This window comes from Lissotriton vulgaris, chromosome 4_1, assembly GCF_964263255.1.
Source record: "Lissotriton vulgaris chromosome 4_1, aLisVul1.2, whole genome shotgun sequence".
Lineage (NCBI taxonomy): Eukaryota > Metazoa > Chordata > Amphibia > Caudata > Salamandridae > Lissotriton > Lissotriton vulgaris.
In genome coordinates, this window is record NC_141691.1 from 980,723,421 (window position 1) to 980,748,982 (window position 25,562).

The 25,562-nt window shown below is 39.0% G+C and overlaps 1 protein-coding gene across 1 annotated transcript in view; it reads right to left on the bottom strand.

Annotated features, from left to right (window-relative positions):
• Positions 1 to 25,562, bottom strand: part of LOC147722777 (cytosolic non-specific dipeptidase-like) — a 504,245-nt gene that overhangs the window by 397,362 nt on the left and 81,321 nt on the right. The window lies entirely within an intron of this gene.

Consider the following 25,562-nt stretch of genomic DNA (forward strand, 5'->3'; position numbering starts at 1 on the left):
CCTGAGGTGACATGTGTGCAAACAAGCCCTGTGGCTCCTTTTAAGTTGGGGAATTAATTCCCTTTCAATCCTGAGGGCCCCTGGGGGCCAACTAGCCCTCCAGGTGCTTCCAGTATGTGCCACTGCGCTGTGTTGCAGAGAGGTTGTCCAGGTCCCACCCCTTTTTACACCTCTCTGCAATGCAGCTCTGTTGCACTTACTGAAGGTACCTGGTGGGCTAGTTGGACCCCGGAGACTCTCAGGATTCAAGGGGACTTAATCCCCCAACTTACAAAGCACCAGGGGGAGTGTTTGCAGAGAGGTGGAGAAAGGCGGCATGGCCTTTGTCTACCTGTCACCAATGCAACTGTATGGGGCTTACTGGAGGTAAAAGGTAGGCTAGTTGGCCCCTAAAGGACCCCAGCAGTGAAGAGGACTACAACCCCCATCTAAGAGCGCTCCAGGGAGAGCGTTTGTAGAGTGGTGGGCAAAGTGGACATGGCCTGGTACGAGTACTTACCAATGCTACTGTGTGGGACTGACTGGAGGTAATAGTTTGGGAAGTTGGCCCCCTAGGATGTCCTTGGGGGCCAACTACCCCTCTTGGTACCTCCAGTAAGTCCTGCACAGTGGGATTGCTAAGACGTCTTCGAAAGCCATGGCCCCCTTTCTGTACCACTCTGCAAAAGTGCCTTGTGGCAGACTACAGGATGGGGATGAAGTCTAATTTAGTCCTGAGGGAGTTTGGGGGACAAGAATCCATCCTGTAAGTCCTACACAGCGGAATTCCTGAGCTTTGGTTGGACGCCCAGCACCATTTCTCCACCACTCTGCAAACGCGACTACTAGTTAAAGTAGCATATTTCTGCTCCTCTGAATTAGAGGTAGTTTTAATCCCCCTGCCCTATTATGTACCAGGACCTTACAGAGGAGGTCTACTAATCACAGGGGTACCCCAACGCATAGTGTTCCCTAGTGTATGTAGGTGTTTTCACTGTATTCTAAGTGTCTTTTAGCATAGCACTGGCTCTAGGCCTGGTTAGTCAGAGTCAGTTACCACCAGTATCTGTCTGAAAAAGATATGAGCACAGGATGATTTTGCAATAAAGCCTCTTTCTGCTCCTCTGTTGGTTCTTTCTGCACATGCCTTGCTTCTTCCTGCACTTTTCTTCGTCTTTGTGGACTTCTGTTGGTTCTTTCTGCATTTCTTTTGCTTCTCTCTGTGTGTTTTTTCTACTTTCTTCACATGTCCTACCTCTGTAGGCATAGTTAGAAACTAGCATTTAAAAACCCTTAGATATTCACTTAAAAAACCATAGGTTTCAGGCACGTTACAGTTAGAAATTAACATTTAAAAAACCTTTGAAATTCAATGAAAAAAACATAGCTTTCAGGCATGTTATAGTTAGAAATTAGCATGTAAAGAAAGCTTAGGTATTCACTGAAAAAATATAGGTTTTAGGGAAAGTTAATGTTAGTTGGACATTTCACTCGTACAAAACCAGAGTTATAGTTAGTTCAGTTAACTATAACACGCACCCCCACAATGCCCTGCTGATGACGTCACATATTACATCACTTATGACATGGTCAGTGACATTATATATATATATATATATATATATATATATATATATATATATATATATATATATATATATATATATATTACCTACTGGCGGTCGCCAGTAGGTATATATAGTTAGGATTTTTTCCCTATGGGATTTCTGAAAATTCTATGCCTAATAACTTTTGCGTTCGTGGACGGAATTGGCTGAAATTTTCAGGAAAATGGCACATTTTGTTTCTGAGCAGACCTTGAAAATTTGGGGGGGTTTTGTGGAGGGGGGGCCGAGAAAAAAGGGGGGTCCCAAAACGCCTTTTTCCCATGTTAATTTCCATAGGGCGGTTGGACTCACTTTTAGCCCGAACGGCTGAATGGATTTTCACGAAACTTGGCAAAATTGTAGGGACTGTTAGCCCGATGTGCCTTTGCTAGGTCTCAATATATGTGCTTCAGTGGATTTTGAGAAATTAACGTTTAAATCAAGATATATATCTGTAACAGCGCTCCGGGCAGCGATCCGGTTCGCGAACCTTTCGCGTAACGGAACTTTGCGATGAGAAGCTGATTGGCCCTCCGGTGTCTGTCAACATTCTAAACAGTCCGGAGCGGCCGCCATCTTGTCTCTCGGTAGGATCGAGAGACAAGAGGAGGCCAAAACAAAGGGGGAAATTACCATAAGGGGGCATAGTAGATCCTCGTTGACCCCCTAGGTTTCATGTGGAGGTTTTAAAAGGGCCTAGGAGGGTCCAAAAAAAAAAATTTTTTTTTGCGTGGTAAGCGCCAAGTTCGCGAACCGGATAGCTTTCTGGGCAGCGAACTTTATGGATAAAAGAATGAAAGACTTTTCTAATACTGTATGTTAATTGTTTGTTGTTTTTCTTGTTTTTTTTTGTTTTCTTTATTTATTTATTTTTTTTATTATGATTGTGTTTCATACTTTATTAAATTTTCTAACATTTCATTGTCAGAAATGTCATAATTTATTATAGGGTGTAATTGTTTTTCATTTTGAAGCAAGTTGTCTACTGCTTCAACACATTGTAGAAGTTCGTGGTCTCTACTGTCATCCATAAAGTCATCAAGTTTGTCTTGGCTGCTCTCCTTCAGTTCAATCGAAAATGAAACTTGCTGCTCGCCTTCCATTTTGCCTGAAATTTGGATTAAAAAAATATATATTAGTAGAGATAGGGCACTGTTGGGATTAATTTTAGATAGGCAGTTTTTATCAGTGAATTTATCTTTTGGCAGTGTATAGTATGAGAGTGGAAATAGGACTAAAAAAAAGTGTATGTGATTTAACCAAGACACTACTACTACAGAGGGATAGTGTATATGTAGCAGAAAAAGTCTACTATATTAAGTCATAGTGCACAATATATTAAATTATAACTTACCTTCACAAAGAAGTTGAAGTTTTTTGAAGCTTTTGAAATAGGAGGTACAACAAGAAGTAGTAGTCAAAATGGCTGTGTTTCCTTCTCTCCCTTTATATATATACAGGTATATAACCAATCAAATGTCAGGTAATAAAAGTAGAAAATGAAAGTAACATTTTCATTGGTTGTCAATTCCAACAATTCAGATGTGTTTTGTGAAGTAATTTACCTCACGGTACTTGGAGAGGTCTACAGGCTAAATGGCTAAATGGAATTTCAATGAAATTTGTGAGAATGGAAGGGATTGTTATGTAGTATGAGCTAATCTATATTTGGTGAGAGTGTTTCTAGTCGTTATTCTGTAAATTACTTTCCCGCCTTTTTTTAGGACCGCTTTCCGGGAAGCTGCCCGGTTAGCGAACCTTAAGCGTCACGGGAGTCCACCATTTTGTGTTTCGTTCGCATTAAGATACAAGATGGAGGGCAAATAATGTTTAGAATGGGTAGAAGGGGTCATGGTAGACTTATCTTGACCCCCTAGGTTTTCTGAGCGTGGCTGAGGAGGCTTATATGTGCGGAAAAAAAATTTTTTTTAAAAAAATTCCGCGAGGTTAGCTTTCGGTTAGCGAACCGGGTAGCGCTCCGGGGAGCGAATTTTGTGGAAAATTAGTGAAAAAAGTTAGAGAAAAATAATAATTGTGAGTGATCAGATGTAGGGTAGCTCTGAGAAGAGCTTTTGGGTTTATGGTACATTTAGGTACTTATAAGTAGGTACCAATGCAGAGTCTTAAATTCAGAATGAAAATTCTGTTGCCCTCATCTGAGAAGTGAACTCCATCTCCTCTGTAGATATCTTGCATGTAGTAACGCAAGTTATTGTTGTACAGAGAGCCCATTCCATGGTCTCTCATGTAAGCTGAAACAGATTTGTTTACATGCTTCCTCGCTTTCTCAATTTGTGGACAAAATTGGTTGGACCACCTCCATTTCTGTCTTTGGCATATATTGGAATATACCAAGGCAGTTTGAGGAAAAAGTGCCATTAATTGCTCCAAGGTGTCCTTTAAAAGCATTTCCAGACCTACCCCTGTCAAAGTGCCCAAATCATTACCTCCACAGTGCACTATTAACAGGTCAGGTTTTGGCAAATGCATAAAGGTTTTCACCAATGGTATCAATTGGTGACATTTTAATCCTCTTTGGCCCAACCACTTAATTTCCACATCTTGTAAATTGAGGTTGTGTAAATTTCTGCTCTCAGCATACCTTTGAGCCCAGTGGATGTAACTATGTCCAACAATCCAGACGTTAAACATGGTGGAAGAAGGTTGTTCTGCAGTCAGATGAAGTGTGGTAATGAAAGGGCAGTTGAAACAGTAGGAGTTTCTAAAGAAAAAAAACTGTGGATTTACAATGCTAATGATTCATTAGCAGTGATTGGTGCATTTCCATTTCTGAAAACAGAAAGTTAGGGTGCATGGATGTGTTCTTTGAAAGATGTAATTTGAATGGTCAAGGAAGAAACATTTAATGAAAGATTGCACTGGATACGCAGGTGCACTGAGAGTTCAGAGTTCAATTGAAACATTGTTGTGTGAATTTGCAAACATGAGAGGTCTTCCAGGAGGTGGTTGCTATGGAAACAAGGCAGACAGGGCAGAGGGGGGAAGGGTTTTGATTTGAAAAAAGTGAGGGAAGAGGTATGATTGGCTAATATGAGAGATATGTGAAAAGAATATCTGTATTTCTGTGCTTTCAATAGCTGCAGCCTTTGGAGTGCATCCTTTTTCTTCTGCTGAAGACAATTTGGTGTATTTCTGAGACTGTTTTCAAAACTCAAAAAATATTTGCTAAGGTGAGAAAAGATTTATTTAATTTAGATAGAGAATAGTATGATTTAAGGAGAAAATGATGAAGAAAGCTGTGTTTTTAAAATGTGGTTTTGTCTCTAGTGATATACTAATAGAATTAGTTTCAAAGAGAAATTATAATTGCATATTTGGTGTAACATTCTGGCATGCAGTTACACAAGATATTGTAATACATGGAGGCCATTTCATGGTCTGTTATGTAAGCTGAAACAGATATGTTGCTTTTAAAAACGATTTAAGAAATCAATTACATTTCTAGATATGTACTGCTAGAGCTTCATAGGTTGTTTTGGGCCATATTTATAAGGTATTTGAGTGTCTAAGATGTTGTGTTCGCCTTTTAAAATGTAAAGTGTTCCTCATGGGACAAGTGTCTTGTAAATACGCTCCCACTTGTGCTTGGCAAATTTAGATTTTGATTATGGGAGTTACCTAGCCATGTTAATAGTGTCCCAAAAATGGTGCTAGGGCATTCCAGAAAACACTTTCATGTGTCTCAAGGACATTTTTAGTCATTTCTTCATGAATGCAGATATACAATTGATTTATATGCTGTGTTTAAAAACGAATTTTGAAATGAATTAAATTTCAGGATATGTACTGTTAGAGCTTCATAGGTTGTTTGGGGTCATATTTAGAAGGCATTTTAGTGTCTTTGAAGTTATTTTTCCCTTTTTAAATGGAAAGCGTTCCTCATGGGGCCCTGAGCAGTTCTTAGCCATGTTATTTAATTGGAAGTGGATAACATGGCTAAGAGCATTTGCTGGAAAATGCATGAATATCGCTGATTTTTCTGCTATATTCATGCATTGTGGCCGTTTTTTTCACATTGCTTCATAGGTTGTTTGGGTTCATATTTAGAAGGCATTTTAGTGTCTTTGATGTTATTTTTCCCTTTTTAAATGGAAAGCGTTCCTCATGGTGCCCTGAGCAGTTCTTAGCCATGTTATTTAATAGGAAGTGGATAACATGGCTAAGAGCATTTGTTGGAAAATGCATGAATATCGCTGATTTTTCTGCTATATTCATGCATTGCGGCAGTTTTTTTTCACATTGCTTCATAGGTTGTTTGGGTTCATATTTAGAAGGCATTTTAGTGTCTTTGATGTTATTTTTCCCTTTTTAAATGGAAAGCGTTCCTCATGGTGCCCTGAGCAGTTCTTAGCCATGTTATTTAATTGGAAGTGGATAACATGGCTAAGAGCATTTGCTGGAAAATGCATGAATATCGCTGATTTTTCTGCTATATTCATGCATTGTGGCCGTTTTTTTCACATTGCTTCATAGGTTGTTTGGGTTCATATTTAGAAGGTATTTTAGTGTCTTTGATGTTATTTTTCCCTTTTTAAATGGAAAGCGTTCCTCATGGGGCCCTGAGCAGTTCTTAGCCATGTTATTTAATTGGAAGTGGATAACATGGCTAAGAGCATTTGCTGGAAAATGCATGAATATCGCTGATTTTTCTGCTATATTCATGCATTGTGGCCGTTTTTTTCACATTGCTTCATAGGTTGTTTGGGTTCATATTTAGAAGGTATTTTAGTGTCTTTGATGTTATTTTTCCCTTTTTAAATGGAAAGCGTTCCTCATGGGGCCCTGAGCAGTTCTTAGCCATGTTATTTAATTGGAAGTGGATAACATGGCTAAGAGCATTTGCTGGAAAATGCATGAATATCGCTGATTTTTCTGCTATATTCATGCATTGTGGCCGTTTTTTTCACATTGCTTCATAGGTTGTTTGGGTTCATATTTAGAAGGTATTTTAGTGTCTTTGATGTTATTTTTCCCTTTTTAAATGGAAAGCGTTCCTCATGGGGCCCTGAGCAGTTCTTAGCCATGTTATTTAATTGGAAGTGGATAACATGGCTAAGAGCATTTGCTGGAAAATGCATGAATATCGCTGATTTTTCTGCTATATTCATGCATTGTGGCCGTTTTTTTCACATTGCTTCATAGGTTGTTTGGGTTCATATTTAGAAGGTATTTTAGTGTCTTTGATGTTATTTTTCCCTTTTTAAATGGAAAGCGTTCCTCATGGGGCCCTGAGCAGTTCTTAGCCATGTTATTTAATAGGAAGTGGATAACATGGCTAAGAGCATTTGCTGGAAAATGCATGAATATCGCTGATTTTTCTGCTATATTCATGCATTGTGGCCGTTTTTTTCACATTGCTTCATAGGTTGTTTGGGTTCATATTTAGAAGGCATTTTAGTGTCTTTGATGTTATTTTTCCCTTTTTAAATGGAAAGCGTTCCTCATGGGGCCCTGAGCAGTTCTTAGCCATGTTATTTAATAGGAAGTGGATAACATGGCTAAGAGCATTTGTTGGAAAATGCATGAATATCGCTGATTTTTCTGCGTTATTCATGCATTGCAGGCCTTTTTTTATCACATTTGCAAGCATTTCTTAGCCATGTTATCCAATGGGAGGTGGATAACATGGCTAAGAGCATTTGCTTCAAAGGTTGTTTGGGGTTATATACCATTTTTGGGAAATTATTAACATGCCTATCTAACTCCCATAATCAAAATCTAAATTTGCCAACCGCAGGTGGGAGCGTATTTACAATAAATTTGCACCATGAAGAATGTAAAATAGCATACTAGATACTCAAATAACTTATAAATATGATCCAAAACATCTTATGAAGCACTAGTAGTGCATATTTCCAGAAATGTATTGGTTTTCATTTAATGATTTACTTCATTGGTAGGCCTTCACATGTTTTTTTACCTTGGTTTTTTTTCAGTGAAAATCTTATCTGCAACCATGTGTTGGCCTCACCTCAAATAAACAAAACAGGTGATGGACTGAATGTGGATCAATGACACACATTCACCCCAGTCCAAAGATCTGGGCCTAAACAAACCTTTAGATAGGCTACATCTTATCGTCATCCTGAATTAATGATTTAAAATATTAGGGAGTGATTTATGAGTGTTGTATGCCTGTTTTGTACCATTGAGTGTCATTTTTGTGATGCAGTGCTGGTGGAAAATATTTGCTATGTTAAATAATTAGTACAGCATTAAGTTTTAGATGACTGTTATTTATTTACTGTTTGGTAATAGTGGTTAATAACATTTTATATTATATTTTTTCACAGATTCAACTGCAGATTCTTTCATAGTTTGGAAAATGCCTTCCAGAAGTCGAATACGAAAGGCTAGAAAACGTCAAAGACAGCAGGATGATGTTTTATTGCAGCAGTCCTCTTCCCCAAATACTTGTCAAAACACCAAGAAAGGTCCGGGTAAGAGCACGAAATCATTCTTAAGAAATATTTGTAGTAAAAAAAATTTTGCTCAAAAAAATGTGTCTCTTAACAAAAAGAGAAGTAATTTAAATGGAAAGGAGAGACCCATCACAAATGTTACTGGTAGAGGAAGAGATAACTCTGTGCATGATAGTAGAAGGAAACAACAGTTTAGGGACATTCGACAACGAATGTTCCGTAATAGGATATTAGTTAATTTATTGAAAAATATTAAAAAGAAAGGCCAACAGAAAGCGGCATTTTATAGGAAGAAGAAAAATGTAGAGAAAATTATTGATCATGCTTTTGAAATCAAGCGAAAGTTGTTTATTTTGGTAATCAATAGAATTAGGAAACTAAGCAAGGTAATTTCTGATTTCAAAACAAAAAGTAGATGGAAGAGAGTAGTAAATCGTACTAACTTTTGTGAAGTTTTTTCTGGAGAATGGATGCATAGTTCAAGTTCTGAGGCATTTTTTAATGAGGAGACTTATTTTCAGGATAATGATTTGGTGCATGCAGTTGACATCAGTGGTCGAGCTTATGAAGTGAAGGATGGTTGTCCAGTTGAAAAAGAACTACTTGTGACAACAGAGACAGAAGAGGCGCTAAGTGATGAGGTTTTAGGAAGACGTCCTAAGGGTCCTGTGTACATTTGGAAGTGTAGTTCTATTTGCAGTGTGCGACAGGTTTCCATCAATTTGCTATGTGATTTTATACGGACATTTAATAAGAAAAGTTTGAAGCAGAAAATGAAGTTGTTGCAAGATTTAGATCCTTGCAGAGTGAGACAAATGACAGGTTTGCGTGGTCATTCACTGGCTTGTCTTTCCAGGAGAGTATGCCAGAGTGTTTTTCATCATTTCAGGATGCTAGCAGTGCATCATAATAAAGTGAGAAAATTAGTGAGAATGTTGTATTATGCTAAGAGTCCAGCAATTATGCTTAAACAGTTATGTGCTGCTCTTTTGCATGGTTCTGAAATAGATGTGAAGAATCTTTGTGAAGAAATTGAGTTTTGTTACTTTGGTAGTAAAGATGAGAATGTTCAAATTGACCCTGAAGTAGAGGGTAATGTGGAAGATAATGTACAGGTTTCCAGTACAGATAATTTTCAGAAGGAAATTGCCACGTTTCAGGTGAAATCAAGTGAGAGGCCTAATTTCACTTGTGTATGTTGTCGACGCACTTATTATAAGAATCAGACTAAGGTAGTGGATTTATATGCAAAAAGTGAAAGGGAAAATAATAGTGAATGGAAGGATTTAGCCACATACTTGATGGTAGAAAATTATTTTGATTTGGGATCGGATCAACGTGTGTGTACTTATTGTTGTAATAAATTAAACCAAAACCAGATGCCTGCTAGGGCAGTTCATAATAATCTGGAATTGGTTGAGATTCCTTCTGAATTGAAGGATTTAAATACTTATGAATCTATTTTGATTCAAAGTATCCATCCCTTTCAGGCTATTGTAAGAATGGAGCCAAAGACAGGGAAATTGCCTCCAGCAGATTTACAGAGAGGATTAAAGGGAAGAGTTGTTTATTTGCCTCTAGATTTGAACAAAAACATTAACACAATTGGAATAGAAAAAGTGGAAGAGGAACCTCTGGTTATCTTGGTTAATGGGGTTCCGACAAAGAATAAGAAAATATGGCAAGATTTAGTGGATGTTAGGAAAGTCAAAAAGGCAACAGTGTATTTGAAGAAAAATAATAAGTACTATAAGAATGTATATGTTGCAGAAGAGGAAGTAAGTGATGAAGAGGATAGCGATTTGTGTGCTGGCCAAATTGAGAAAGTAGAGGCCTCTAAAAGTGAAGAAATATATGAACATTATAGTGTTCATCCTTTGCATTCCAAGGAAGTGATGGGGAATGCTATTGAGTTGTTTCAAATGAAACAAGCCAAAGGGAGTCCCATTAGTGTTTGGGAGGAAAGTTTGGAAGCTCGGTGTTTCCCACAGCTATTTCCCACAGGTCAAGGAGGAAGATATGATGAGCGACCTCGTGAAATTCCTGCGTCTGAATACCGGACTTTACGATTGTATGCAGAAGATCCTAGGTTTCGGCAATGCATTCCCTATTTGTTTCATCTCCTGTTTGAAAGCGATCTGTCTGGACTGTCATATGCAGTGAACCACATCTTAAAAAGTGGTATACAGATGCGAAACATCTCGGCAAGTGACTTTATGCATAAAGTCAATGTCCAAGACAGTATTTTGGATTCTCACTTAATTAATCTCATGGCGTGTCAGCGTGGTACTAATGAGTACTGGTACCGTCGTCATGGTGACTTAAAATGTATGCTGAGGAACTTAGGAACTCCGACATGGTTCCTCACTCTGAGCTGTGCCGAGTATGGCTGGGATGACTTACTTGAATTTCTACGAGAGGCAAATGGAAATATTGAAAACATTGAATTCAAGACACCTGGAGAACTGTGTTCTTTGGATCCTGTGAATGTATGCAGGTACTTCAATCATAGATTTGAAGCTATGATGTCTTTCATCACAAATAAAAAGAATCCACCTCTTGGAGAGGTGTTGGATTTCTTCTGGAGAAAGGAGTACCAAGCAAGAGGTGCCCCTCATATACATATGTTGCTGTGGATCAAGGATGCACCTAAATTTGGAACAGATCCGGATGACTTAGTGATGAATTTCATCGAACAGTATTCTACGTGTGCTGTTCCAAACGCAACGGAGAAGAAAAGTCTAAGAGAACAAGTTCTACGTTTCCAAAGCCATCGTTGTGGAAAGTACTGTCGTCGTAAATTCAGAAACAAGGACAAGTTCTACACCAAATGTCGTTTCAACTTTCCACGACCGGTGATTTCTAAAGGAAGAGTGAACAGTTTGATGTCTTCGCTGCGACATAATGTGACGAGGAAATCACCCAAGAATACATACAATTTGAAAAGGAACGAAGAGTCCAAGTACATCAATGACTACAACCCAGTGATTTTGTCCATGTGGAATGCCAACATGGATATACAGTTTGTGGCTGACAACTGTATGGCTGTGGCTCGGTATGTGACATCTTACATCACCAAAAAAGAAAAGACCGAACTGAAGGATATGTGGGAGGACATTTCCCATGAAAAGAGCCTCAGCAAGAAGTTGTACAGTTTCAGTCTGAAGATGTTGTCGCATCGAGAAATCGGAGCTTACGAATGTTCTGATCGATTGTCTTCAGCAAGTCTCTATGCCAAATCCAGGAGTCTCGTTTGGGCGAGTCTTGGTCTTGCTGCAACGCGAAATCGAGTTCTTAAACCTGTTCGGGAAATTGAGTATTTGGCAGAAAAGGAACCAAACAGTACCGACATTTTGAAGACCAACATGTTGGATACATATTATCCAAATCGAAGCAGTCACCTTGAGAATATTTGTCTATATGAGGTTCTCCAAAATTATATATTCAAGAGGAACATCAAAGAAGATATTGAGAAAGGAGTGTATGCTGTAATTGGAAGTGAGGGATGCCTGGTCAAGCAAAGAAAATGCCAATTAGTAAACCATCGAAAATTAAGTGGCGAATCTCCAGAAAAAAAGGAGTTTTTCTATTTAGCACTTTTGCAACTTTTCAAGCCTTGGCGTGCAGAAGAGGAACTGCTTGGAGATTTCCTCTGTTACGAAGACTCTTTCAATGCAGCCAAGGAGTCCATAGAATGTCCTGCTTTTTCTAAATATCAAGAAATGCTAACTTTGGAAATTGAGCAGGAAGCAACGATTGCAGCCGAGATTGCCAGAGACAGTTCTCAGGACAGTCAGAGTTCTGTTTCATTGAGTCAAGATCCACTTGGAGGACCTATTATCGAAAATGAAGCTGCCACTGCTATGAATGAAGTAGAAAGAGCCATGGCACATGCTCAGGAGGATTCAGTTAACTTACAAGACTTGGAAAAACAACTCAACGTTGAGCAGAGGAAAATATATGATGAAGTTACCAAGGAAATTGAGCACGGATTAAGTCATGAGAAGAAAGAGTGCTCGTGTACGTCGTTGAAGCCTGTCCGACTGTACGTGAGTGGAGAAGCGGGAACTGGAAAAAGTTTCCTCATTAAAGCAATCTCTTGTTATTTGCAGGAAAGGACTGAGTCATCGCTGTCTTGTGTTGTCACCGCTCCTACTGGACTGGCAGCACATAATATTAAAGGTATTACTTTGCATCGTCTATTGATGCTGCCGGTGGAGCATGACAACAAATTACAATACAACAAGTTATCTGGAGATGCTTGCTGTGAAGTTTCAAGAGTTTTGAGGAAAATGAAACTACTTATCATTGACGAAGTAAGCATGGTTTCCAATGTCATGCTTGCCTTTGTGCATTTGAGAATGCAAGAAGTACTTAAAACTGAATATGATGTCTTATTTGGTGGGAAACACATTATTGTTTTCGGAGATCTTCTACAGCTGACACCAGTAAAAGGTCAACCTGTGTTCAAAATACTCACGCATGAAGATACCAGGAAGTGCCTAGGGAGCATTGGCAACGTCAATATATGGTTAAACTTCAATTATGCAGAACTGCATCAAAATATGCGTCAGGCAAAGGATGAAGATTACAAGAATATTCTACAAGATATTAGAATTGGAAAAGTGACCGAGCATGGGAAAGAAGCTTTAAATGCACGGTTACTGTCAAATTTGTATCCCAAACAAGATATTGTGCCTGAGAATATTTTTCAGAAAATTACTGAGAAGAAATCCGGGATATGTCTCATGCCAACTCTTGCAGAATGTGCCATCTTCAACAACAAAATGTTGAATTTAGAAAAGCAAGAGATTGTGAAACTTGAAGCTATCGACAAATTAGAGCATATGGGATCAACAATTATTTTGTCAGACAATTTGAAATCAAAATTGGATTCATTAGAGAAGACTATATCTAAAACAGCGGGTTTTGAAAAGACTTTGAATGTGTGTTTAAATTGCCGAATTATTTTGAGAAGGAATTTACATGTAGAAAGAGGTCTGGTAAATGGATCAATGGGTAATGTTGTTGATTTTGAGAAATACAGAAATAGAGATGGAATAGAATTTTTAAAAATTAAATTTGATGGCATTGAGGAAGTACAGCAAATTGGTCGTTGTTCTGCTAGGTTTTTGCTTGTTAAAGATTTATATGTTCGCCGTAAACAGTTTCCTGTTTGCTTGGCATATGCGGTGACAATCCATAAATCGCAAGGTTTAAGTGTAGACTGTGCATTGGTGAATATTGGCAGTTCTGTGTTCAAGGAGGGTATGGCATATGTGGCATTGTCACGAGTTAGAACTTTATCGGGATTGTACTTGATTGACTGTGATGTCACAAACATTTGTGCGGATCTAGATTGTGTTAAGGAATACAATAGGTTAAGAAGAGAGTATGCGCCACATTTGCCTCAATATCCTTTGTTTGAGAAACGTGTGGTAGGCCGCAAACGTAGAAATAGCAGTAATAGTAGGGAGGTTGTTGCAAAAAGACTAAAAGTCAATGAACCGAAAATTGTTAGCAGAAAGAAAGTGGATTCTGTTGAAGATGTTGTCGGTTTTCAATTTGAAAACAGTTCTGGTGTCAACTGCTATGCAAATGTAGTGGTTAATGTTCTCTTTTCACTAGAGAGTTTAAAAGAACAGATTCTGTTGAATTCTGAACAAATTTTATGCTGTTTGTTGAATTCTGTTTTCGAGAAATGTAGCAGTGATCGAACAAAAGTAGAAAGTGTGTCTGAAGTTCGTTATCTGTTAGATGAATGTTCAGGTCAAACAGACTTCTCTGAAAATAATCAGCAAGATTGTCAGGAGTTTTTAATGTATATGCTTGATATATTGCAAGTTGAGGGTGTAGATGTAGATCACCTGTTTGGGCTTTCTTATCAATGGCAGCATGACTGCGAGAACTGTATGGTATCAAGTACTACTAGTGTAGACTCAGAAAGATTTATATATTTAACTTTGCCAGACAGTAAATCAGTCTCCTTTAATAAGCTAGTAAATGCAGCGGATCACAACATGGAGTGTAGCCAATGTAAATGTGATATGATGTCAACATTATTTATACGTAGATATGGCCAGTATGTCATTTTAATGATGCAACGATGTAGGCCTGATGGAACAAAATTGTCAACTTTAATAAAAAATTTTGTGGCTTCTCAGCTGTCAATATCAGGGAGGACTTTTGTTACTGTAGCAATTATCTATCACGATGGTCCATCAACAACATCAGGACATTATACAGCTTACTTAAAGTCTGGAAACGGCTGGTCATTCTGTAATGATTCTGTTGTAACGTTCAAAAAAAAATTGCCGTTTGACCTTAAAAATTCTTACCTGGTGTTTTTAAAACCAAAATTTTAAGTAGAGGGAATGTAAGTCTGCAATGCTGTCTCGATTAAAAATTCTACTATATAAACCTAATGCAAGTAAGTCTGCTTCATAGTAAGCAGTATCAGTGTCATAGGAAAAGGAGAACATGACTGACAAAGAAGAGTAAGATATTAGTAGTCCAGGATTGTGAAAATAATCTCAAATATTTTATTTTTGAAAGTTGCGAAAATAGAAAATGTCGGGATTTGATTGGAAGAATTACAAGATTTGCGAATCGCGGCAACATGATTTGGCCTAGTGGAAACATGTGATATAATGAGAGAAGTTTTTTTTCTATGTAACATATTTCACGTATCGATGGAGGTTTTCTTTCAGAAAGTGGCGGGCTGAAAATATTTAAAGCACAACAGAGTGGATGCTGTTTATAGGAGATCCTTCGACGTCATTGAAAGTAAGTTAATTTTAAGAAGTTTTGAAATCAGATTTCTTAGGTTGTATGGGTTTTTTAAACACAGTCATTTTGATTGTGTTTTTTTTTCCCCGCTGTTACATGATGAATACCTTCAAGTCACTGATTTAAGTGAAATTTGATACATTCTGAGAACAGCAAAAATAAACCATTTAACATGTATAATTAATGTTATGCTTTTTGTCCTTATGATATACATTTAGAAATGTGTGGTACATATGGGTAAGGTGAGTTCTGTAAATATCAATTTTAATGCTTAGAGTGCTGTACTTCTGGGTAGTGTTTTTTTTTTATAAAAAAAAGAGGCCTCACCTCAAAGAAAGCTCTTGAAAGCACACATCTTATTTGCATCCTAAAACAATCATTTACAATGTTAGACACAATTTTATTATGACTTTACATCTTTTTTGCGCTGCTATTGCATCACTATTGTGAGACATTAGCAGTGCAAGAAAAACATCATGTTTCAAAATAGGCCTCAGTTCAGCAATATCAAGATACAGTTTCTTTCGAATATATATCTTTAGGATTGTGTAGGGAACGTAGAGAAGCAGAGACTTCTGTAAATGTCAAAGTTGTTGAAAAACTGTTTGTTTTTGAACCTTTTCCCTTGTCTTTTCTAATTTTTAAATACATGTTTTAATATTTTTTGAAATGTTTGTTCTTTGTTTTACAGATTGAAAGTATGAAAAAATATTTAAAAAAGGTAACAAGAATTATAAGGTAAATGTTTTCCACTCTTTTTACCCGCAATGCACTGCTGATGATGTCATTGACAGTATCTCTCATTTACTCTCTCTAGCTGTCTTTCTTTTTACATTATTCTCTGTTTACTTCCCTTATACTAACTCTTCTTTTTTTTTTAAAAAATATTTTTTTTAGTTCGCTTAAAGTTCGCGAACCGGTCAGCGAACTTGAAGCGAACCAAAAGAAATAGAGCTTGCCAGAGTGATAAACATTCTAGCAATTTTGTTTGAAAGGGGAGGTAGTTCTGAAAAGAACTGTTTTTTTTTGTTTTTGTTGTTTTATGTTTTTTTTGTAATTTTTTGAACATTTTTTGATTTTTTTGTATTTTTAGAACTGTTTTATGTTTTTTTTGTGTTTTTTAAGGAGGGGAGACAACAAAAAACAGGCTTTCAAAACGGCTCAACTGGAGCAAAAAAAAAGAAAATTACTTTTTGGGTGCATTAGGGCACTTATGATTTTCATATGCAATGTTCATGAGGTTGACACTCATGTTGCCATATGACAGCATAGCACCACAGTAAATACAAGACACCTTCATGTGCTGGAAGTTACGTTGGATGTTTGGCACAGTCTCTTGTGCCTCTCTTCCCGTCAAAGACAATGTGGATGTAGATCTTGCCACAGGAGTTGCCGTCGGATTGTCTACAAGATCCCTTAACTCAGCCCGGCTGTAGTTCAAGGGATGCCACCTGCTCATGTGACGGTGCATTGTATAGTTCCCCATACTGTACTTCTTTTCTGTGCCTCTCGACAATCTGTGGTCACAGATGAGGCAGGTGGCATATTTTGCATTCACTTTCTTGGTTCCAGGAGGGATGGTGAAAAACTGCCAGATGAAACTGGTTTTTCGTTTAGAAACCCGGGGCAACTCATCAACAAATTGTTGTCCCTCTCTCTCCTCTTCTTCTTCTTCCTCATCTTCCTCCTCTCTGTTAGTCATAATTTGACTGGGTGGTCCTCTCTTCTTATGGGGAGGTGGAGGTGGTGGTGGGGGTGCACCAGCTGCAGCAACAATGGAAGCCATTGTGGATCTTCAGATAAATGGTCTTTCTCTCACCAAGATGAAAGTCAGAGTGAGGAAATAAGGAGGGGTTTACTTGATTTGGGGAAAACAAAAGTTCTGAGCCAATGAAAAGTGTTATTTTTAGGTCACATGACCTAGTCATACATCATTTGGAAACCAAAAGTGAAATGAACCAATGAGAAGTTTGATAAACAAGTCACATGACCTGTTCCGCTTACGTTACGCGGCGCGCGCCGCGTCCCAGATCGCTTCCGGTTCGCGGTCCGGAGCACTTCCGGGAGCGCTAACGCGGCGCGTCATTAGACGCATTACGCGATAACGTGATACGTCGCGCTTCCGCGGCGCGTCACTGTTCCGCTAACGTAACGTTGACCGGTTCGCGGACTAGATCGCGGCATCAAGATGAGCTAACGGAAAGCTTCCCGGTTCGCGAACTAGAAGCGAAGAAAAAAAATATTAAAAAAAAAATTATCAATAAACATCTAAATATATTTTGGGATTTAAAGAATAATACATTTTACAGCTACAGATGTTAGCTTTTAAAAAACCAATGAAATTCACTGAAAAAACCATAGGTTATAGACCATATATAGTTAGAAATTTGCATTTAAAAAACCATTGAAATTCAATGAAAAAACCATAGGTTATAGACCATATATAGTTAGGAATTCGCATTTACAAAACCTTATTTTACTCGCATAAAACCATTGAAATTCCATATATAGTTAGTTGCGCTAACTATATATCGCGCACCCGCAATCCACTGCTGATGATGTCACATATTACATCATTCATGACATGGTCAGTGACATCACTGATGACATCACTGATGACATCTCAAATGACATCACTGATGACAACATCCAGTGACTGTATGTTTCTGTGAAGTTAAAATATGTCTTACATATTGAAGAATGAGTGGATGTATAAGTGTCTGGATGAAGGATTTAGTAGGTGCATGACTGACTGTATGAGTGAGTGATTAAATGTGTCTCACTGAGTGCATGGGTTAGTGACTAAACTGTCTTAATTTGTGCATCATTATGTCTGTTGTTCTGTAAACTGTTGCATGTGTTGATAAGTAGCTATATGAGTAACTATATGGGTTATTGATTGGTTACCTTAGTATTTGTATGGGAGACTGAGTGTGTGTGTGGGTGGCTGGGAGGTGTATGACTCTGTGCATAGATGTGTGAGCAGTTGATTCACTAGATGTATGGTTTCAAAAGTGCATGTGGAAACAGCTGTATGGGCAGTTGACTGTGTGCATGAGTGTATTGGTGAGTGAATGGATATCTCAGTGCTACATGTCAAAGTAAGTACATATGTAAAACACAGTACATGTGAGAGTTGACATATATAAATAACTGTGCATAAGAGCCAGTGAATGTGTGAGTGGCTGTATGGATCATTGTGAACTTGTATCAGGGATTGTATAAGAGAGTAAATATGTGTTAGTATATGTTTGAATAAGTAAAGTTTGCATAACTGTATAGTTGAGGAAATGGAGGTGTGATTGATTCTTTGCATGACTGACTAGGTGTGTGAGTAACTCCATGGATGAGTGACAGTCTGTGAGTGTCTGTTTACACTGATTGTATCTAAGGTTATATTAGAGTCTGAAGAGGTTCATCGTATTATCACATGAATGATAAAATCAGTGATGTGATCAGTAATGTCAAATGAGATGTCATCAGTGATGTCATCAGTGATGTCATTTGAGATGTCATCAGTGATGTCATTTGAGATGTCATCAGTGATGTCATTTGAGATGTCATCAGTGATGTCATCAGTGATGTCATTTGAGATGTCATCAGTGATGTCATCAGTGATGTCACTGACCATGTCATGAATGATGTAATATGTGACATCATCAGCAGTGGATTGCGGGTGCGCGATATATAGTTAGCGCAACTAACTATATATGGAATTTCAATGGTTTTATGCGAGTAAAATAAGGTTTTGTAAATGCGAATTCCTAACTATATATGGTCTATAACCTATGGTTTTTTCATTGAATATATATATATATATATTCAGGGCTGGCTTTAGCGCTGGTGGTGCCCAGTGCAGCAATGTTAGTTGGCACCCCCCTTGACCACCTCCACCACGGATTCTCTGACTAGCACCCTTTAAAAATGACCATGACTCCATAACCACTCTCGCTCAGATGCATTGAATTAGTTAAATAGCGCCACTCATACTAGTGAAGGATGTCAGAGCACGTTGCATCTCACACACACATTACACAGAGACAATCAAACATACATGTGTAAATCAACTTATAGGAAATGTTACATAAGCCAAAGGACTAAAAATGTAGGAGTCACATGTTATCCATACTGGTAGGCCCTATAGTTTAGGAGTGCTTGTTGTGGAGAAGCACAAACTCAGAGTCGAAAAAGAAACAGCATAGTTGGGAGTTTTCTTTAATAATAAGAATCAATTTCTACTCAAATTAACCCTTTTTGCAACATTAATCTATGCTTTAATGTATACTTTGGAGTGTGTATGCAGGCCTATGATGAAAGGTAATACCTTACTGTTCTATATTAGGACTTTAAGTTATAAATTGCAAGTAACAAAAAGATGTCCCTTCTAAAAGCAGTAACCTGCTGATCTATTTAAATTATAAGCACTCTGTAATCTACTTGGTACATGTTCTTTGCAGCAGACAAATTAACGCTCTGCACTACCTTCACATGAGTAAAAATATCAACTATACAAACCTCCAGTCTCTCTCTAGGAAGAACATTAATCACAGGAGTTAACTCGACATTTTTGTGAGGCCTGGTAATTCCCGGACGAAAGGAACACGGCAGCAGGTGCTTTAAAAATATAATAAAGGAAAAAGCAAAGAGAAATAATTATATTTCTCCTTGTTACCTCAGCTCTGGGGTGGCATTAGACTTAGGCGTATTCCCAGTGTTACAAGCTGTTGTACCTCTGGGAATTCATGAAAAACTATGGGAGTTACAACACAGCGATTTGCGCTGCATTGTCTTACTCAAGATTTAAGAGGCTACCTAAAGCTGCGCAATCTGACTTTGCGTGGCTTCATAAATCTGACTCAGAGCTTTGTGTCACACATGTAACACTTTGCATGGTGCAAACTTGATGCAAGGCTCTCATAAATATGCACCCTTGTCTCTTTATGTCACCCTTGAAGTTTTTAATCCCTATTTTCACCCTGTCACTTTTTTAATCTCTGTCTCGTCTTCCTTCTTTCTTCCTTTTCTGCCTTTCTCTGTCTTGCTGTGGGTCTTGAAGTCTGATTGTTAGAAATGGGGGTCTCTAGTTGGCAGAGGTAGGTACCTTAGTCCAAATAGGGACCCTTGCTCCTTGTCAGGGTAAGGGGGATGAACTTCTAAAGTAATCCCTGCTCACCCCTTTGGTAGACGAGCAGACAGACTTATCTCAGAGGCAGTGTGTAAAGCATTTGTGAACATATACGCTAATACAGGGAAAACACTACACAAGTTTAGAAAAATAAGTCTTCTTTATCTAAACCAAACAAGACCAAATGACAAAAATCCACAATACAGTACTAAAAATATAACTTTCAAATGGTAGAAATAGTTCAGTTCAAAGCAGTTTGCAGATGTAACACTTTTCACACAAAGTACCTTGGATCCGTCGTGCACACAAACAAAAAGGTCGCAGGGAAGGTAATGCGTTGGTTCCTTACACTCAGGGAAGATGATGCGTTAGTTACTTGTTCCGGGGGAGGTGATGCATCAGTTCCTTAATGCTGCGCAGGGGAGGTGATTCGTTGGTTCTTTAATGAAGAGGAGGTAATGTGTTGGTTTCTTACTGCGTGGGGAGGTGATGCATCAGTTTCTTACTGAGTTCCGCAATGATGTGACAGACTTGGCGCATCGATGCGACGATCCGTGACAATGTGTGGGTTCTTGCGGCACACAGCAGGCCTTGCATGGAAATTGGTGCGGTGATCCCGGACTTAGGAGATCGGGGCACTCGATGCGGCGTGCAGCAATTTCTTGAGCCGCAGGCAGGCGCTGCGATGATTTCTTCGGCGATGCATCAGAAACAGGTGCTGATGGGCAGCGCTTCTTGAATTTGCATTACTTTTCCCAGCTCCCAGCTGAAAACAGGATCCAGAGGTCCAAAATAATAGATGGCACCTCTTAGCAGGTCAGAACTCCCAGCAAGGAAGTTCAGGGGAGCTGGTGGTAAAGATTGTGTGTCCCTGAGACTTCAGAACAGGAGGCAAGCTCAATTTCAAGCCCTTGGAGATCTACCTTGAGCAAGTGAAACAGAACACAGCAAAGTCATTTCTCCTTCCCTTAGCAGCATGTAGCCACTGCAGGCCAACCCACAACAGCAAACAGCACAGGGGCAGTATTCCTCCTTGGCTTCTCTGGCTCTCCTTCTTGGCAAAGGCTCCTCTTGATTCCCACAAGTGATCTAAATGTCTGGAGTCTAGGCCCCTTCTTTTCATACAGTAAATATCTTTGTTATCTCATGTAACTTGGGCTCTGAGCCCACTCCAACTCAGTTCTGGGGACACTTTGCAAGTGCACAACAACGTCCAATGTCAGTGTGAGTCATGGCTCCAGACACACCACAGGGGCAGAGCCATCATTGTAGAAGGCAGGCAGAGCTCTATTCAGGTGCAGGTGCTACTGCTCCCACCACTCTAAATGCAGACCAGGCCTATTCAGCCTAGTGCTGACTCATCCAGACTCTCTAGAGCCACTGCACATCCCCAGCACCTGTCACTCCAAAGCCAGACAGTTAATACAAATCCTAGCAGAGACACACTGGATGGCTAAGCAAGAAAATACCCAATTTCTAAAAGTGGTATTTTCAAACATAGAATGTAAAAACTCACCATCGCTAAAAGATGCATTTTAACATTCTGAGTTCAGGCAAACGAAACTTTATTTTCCTATCTTTTCCCCAGGGTTAGTTAGGCTTATAAGGTGTTATAAGCAAACTCCCCATTCTTTCCTCGGGGAACAGATAGCCTTTCAATAGTGAAAAACGAAATTGGCAGTATTTCACTATGGGGACATGCCACATACATCACAGCATGTCCTACCTTTCACATACACTGCACCCTGCCCACAGGGGAACCTTGGGCCTACGTTAGGGGTGACTAACATGTAGGAAAATGGAAGGTTAGGGCCTGGCAAGTGGGTGTACTTGTGAATTCGATATGGCAGTATTAGACTGCACCCAGGCACTGAGTAACATTTAGTCAAGTCAAGTCAAGTCAAAACCACTTTATTCGATTTAGTTAAAAATCATAAAAGCATTCTACATTCACAAAGAAGGGACAATATAAATTCATGAGAAAAAATACGGATTCAATAAGTCAATAATATTTACAAATTCACAATAATAAGAATAGTTAAAAGACATCAGTAAAAATTCATATAATTCACACTTTAAAAATACAGCTAAAAAAAGGAGTACGTATTTCGCTTTAAAATTTACAAATACACAAAGCATTAACCAATTTAGCCTTCCATGCAAAAACCCATGTATTAGATTTTTAGTCTTTTTCTCCTGATCCTAACTGAAGCAACAAGATAATTGGCCACGCTAAACATAGCCAAGGCAGAATCCAAAAGTTGAAGATACAGGAGGGCTGGTTTTGCCTGTTGGAAGGCTTTATCCTTCAATAATGGAACCAGGTATTTATGTCTGGGCACAGTAAAAAAATGACAGAACAACATAAAGTGCATATTATCTTGTACTGAAAAGTTATCACAGTTACAAACAGGGGCGTCCTCCTCCCTATACCAACATTGACTATCACAGAGAACCGTATAGATCTGATTAAACCGGAGTTTAACCAGAAGCCACCTGTGAAAGGGGATGTTAACAATGGTGAGGTATGGTTGTATAGTGAGGCAAGTAATGGTCAGATAATGAGCTCTGACCATGGTTTTAGTCAATTGTCGTTCCTCCCTCTCCACGTTTTTAATTTTAATAAAGTTGAGCTTAACCCATTCTAAATCAGATTTCTTTAGACCTTGAGGGGCCGAAAAAATATCGGGACGTCCAAGGTCTGAAGAACACTTTTGAATATATGAAAGCCAAACTATTTTATTGAAATTGTCCAATTTTAGAGAGTCCTCCAGAATTTTATGGTTCAGGCCTAGATTAATGTTAGTCCAGGTCCTTATCCATAACAAAATTGGGGCCATAAGGAGAGTGTCTGAAATATACCCTAGACCAAGTTCCTGGTGGACTGAAACCGTGGTTGTAGATTGGGGTAGCCCTAATATGGATCGAAGGAACTTATTTTCTTCCCTTTGGACCGACTCGCCGTTCACATACCCCCATAAACCTGAACCATACCTGGCAATTGCCACAGATTTCGCCCTATACATGTTTAATAAAGCACCAGTTGGTTTCCCGCCCAGTCTCCTGGAGAAACTTAAAATGGCGTTAGCCGAACTCCTGACTGCTTTAGTTTTAGCTGTAATTTGGGGAGCCCAGCTCCCCCTGGTGTCAAAAATCACACCCAAATAAGTAAAAGTTTTGACGTTAGTGATCACGTCGCCATTGCAGTAGAACTGTTTGGAATTGTTTTTAACAGCCCCAAAAGCCATTACGTGAGATTTAGAGTTATTTATCACTAAGTCCAGTGAAGACATAAAATCATTAAAACCATTTAAAAGTCTTTGCAAACCTATGGGCGTACGCGCTATCAGAGCAGCGTCATCCGCGTACAGGAGAACAGGAATTCTAGTATCCCCTGCACGCGGAATGACGAAGGTGGCATTTAAAAGAGTCTTCTCAAGTGAATTTATATAAAGGGTGAACAGCATGGGAGCAAGAATGCAGCCCTGCCGCACCCCCCTGCTCGATTTGAACCAAGCTGTACAATTTCCTTCTTGGTCCATCCTGATAGAAGCTTTTAAATCCTTATGTATTTCTGCCAAAAAATATACAAGGGGTGGATCAAGTCCCAGTTTTAACAACATGGTCCACAGCCGAGCTCTATTAACTAAATCAAAAGCCGTGGACAGGTCCATAAAAGCAACAAAAATTGAGCCCTTTTTAGCAATAGTGTATTTCGAAATTATCAAATGAAGATTTAGGCATTGGTCCTCTGTCCCTCTGCCTGCACGAAACCCGTACTGGGCGTCTGCTAAAATGTTCTTCTCTAGGGACCAAGTATTAATTCTAGCTAACAGGACCTTGCCCAAAATCTTCATAGAAGAATCCAATAAAGAGATTGGACGAAAACACTTGGGGTCACTTCTTTGGCCCTTTTTAAAAATGGGTACTATAATTGAACATGCCCAGGTTTTTGGCATGCCCCCCTCATGTACACAATTAAAAACATTAGCCAGGATCTCCGCCCACAGCTCAGGTTTACATTGTAGAGGTCCAGAGGTACCCCATCCGGGCCCGGAGCTTTGTTGGCAGCAGAACCCAGAATAGCCAACTCAACTTCTGATTTGCTAAAAGTTAGCTTGGTAGGGTAGGATAGGGAGTAGGGTATTGCAAAAGCCTCAACTGTTTCATTTGAGCCATATATATAGGAGTAACATTTACAGGCTTCTGATGTGGATGGCACAATCCATGCTGCAGGCCAACTAGCAGCATTTGACTTACAGGCCCAGGGGCACACACAGTGCACTGTGCTAGGAACTGACTAGTAAGTCAAATATGCTAATCATGGAATGACCAATCCATAACAACAATTTACAGGGAGAGCATACTGGCTTTAGCACTGATCAGCAGTGGTAAAGTGCCCCGTTTCTAAAGACGGCGGTCCCTTGACAGTTACTGGATATTGTCAATAAATGTAGACTAAATAGGTTCTATATTCTTTGTCCAGCCGGACAGTATTTAATATTCAATAGGTACATAAAGAACCATTCAGACACAATTCAAGTGGGGCACAACTACTAGGGATCAAAACGTTGTCGACGATCTGTACACCATATGCATGCCAATTTATTGTACAGTTTCTACAGCAATGGTATCTTTATGTGATTTAGGTCTAGTACATTTTAAAAGTTCTCAGACTTTTCCCTCCTTGCCTGAAACCCTTCCCTTAAATGTTGTCTGTCCAAACTCTGGCAGTAGGACTCAGGTTGTGTCCCACTTGAATTGTGTCTGAATGGTTCTTTATGTACCTATTGAATATTAAATACTGTCCGGCTGGACAAAGAATATAGAAACCTATTTAGTCTATATTTATTAACAATATCCAGTAACTGTCTAGGGACCTCTGTCTTTAGAAACTGTATATATACCCAAGGTCCCTGACCAATTGCTAATTGGGTTCATTTGTCCCTTTAAAAAGCAAAGTCATAAAACCAACAAAATCAGGTCAGAAACAGAAGGCCAAAAAGCAAAACATCTAGGGCTAGATGTAGGTAAATTGAATTTACCGACTCTAAAATACCGAATTTTACCGATTCAGTTTTTTAGAATCGGTAAATGCAATGTAGGTAACAATTTGGTATTTTTTACCGATTCAGTAAAAATCGGAATCTGCCATTCGGTATTTACGGAATCGGTATTTACGGAATCGGTATTTACAGAATCAGTATTTACAGAAACAGTATTTCCCATTCGGCCCATAGGAATGAATGGGAAATACCGATTCGGTAAACACCGATTCCGTAAATACCGAATCGGAAAGCAAATAAAAGTGAAACTGAATCAGGCAGCGAATCAGGTGCTACCACCCTCCCCTTCCCTACCAGGAAGTGGCTACACAGGCAGCTGCAAGTAATTAGAAGCTTCTGGAGAGGCAGTTGGAGCTGAGCTGAGTCTCTGAGCCACAGAAAAAGTTTTGCACTTTTAAACTGTGAAAATGGCAAGCAGCAGTGAAAAGGAACAGCCAGAGAGGAGGAGGAAAATAAAATTTAGCAACATGGAGCTGCAGGTCCTTGTGGAGGAGGTGGTGAAGGAACACCAGAAATGGTTTGGCAAGCTGTCCGTGACTGTGGCTGAATCAGC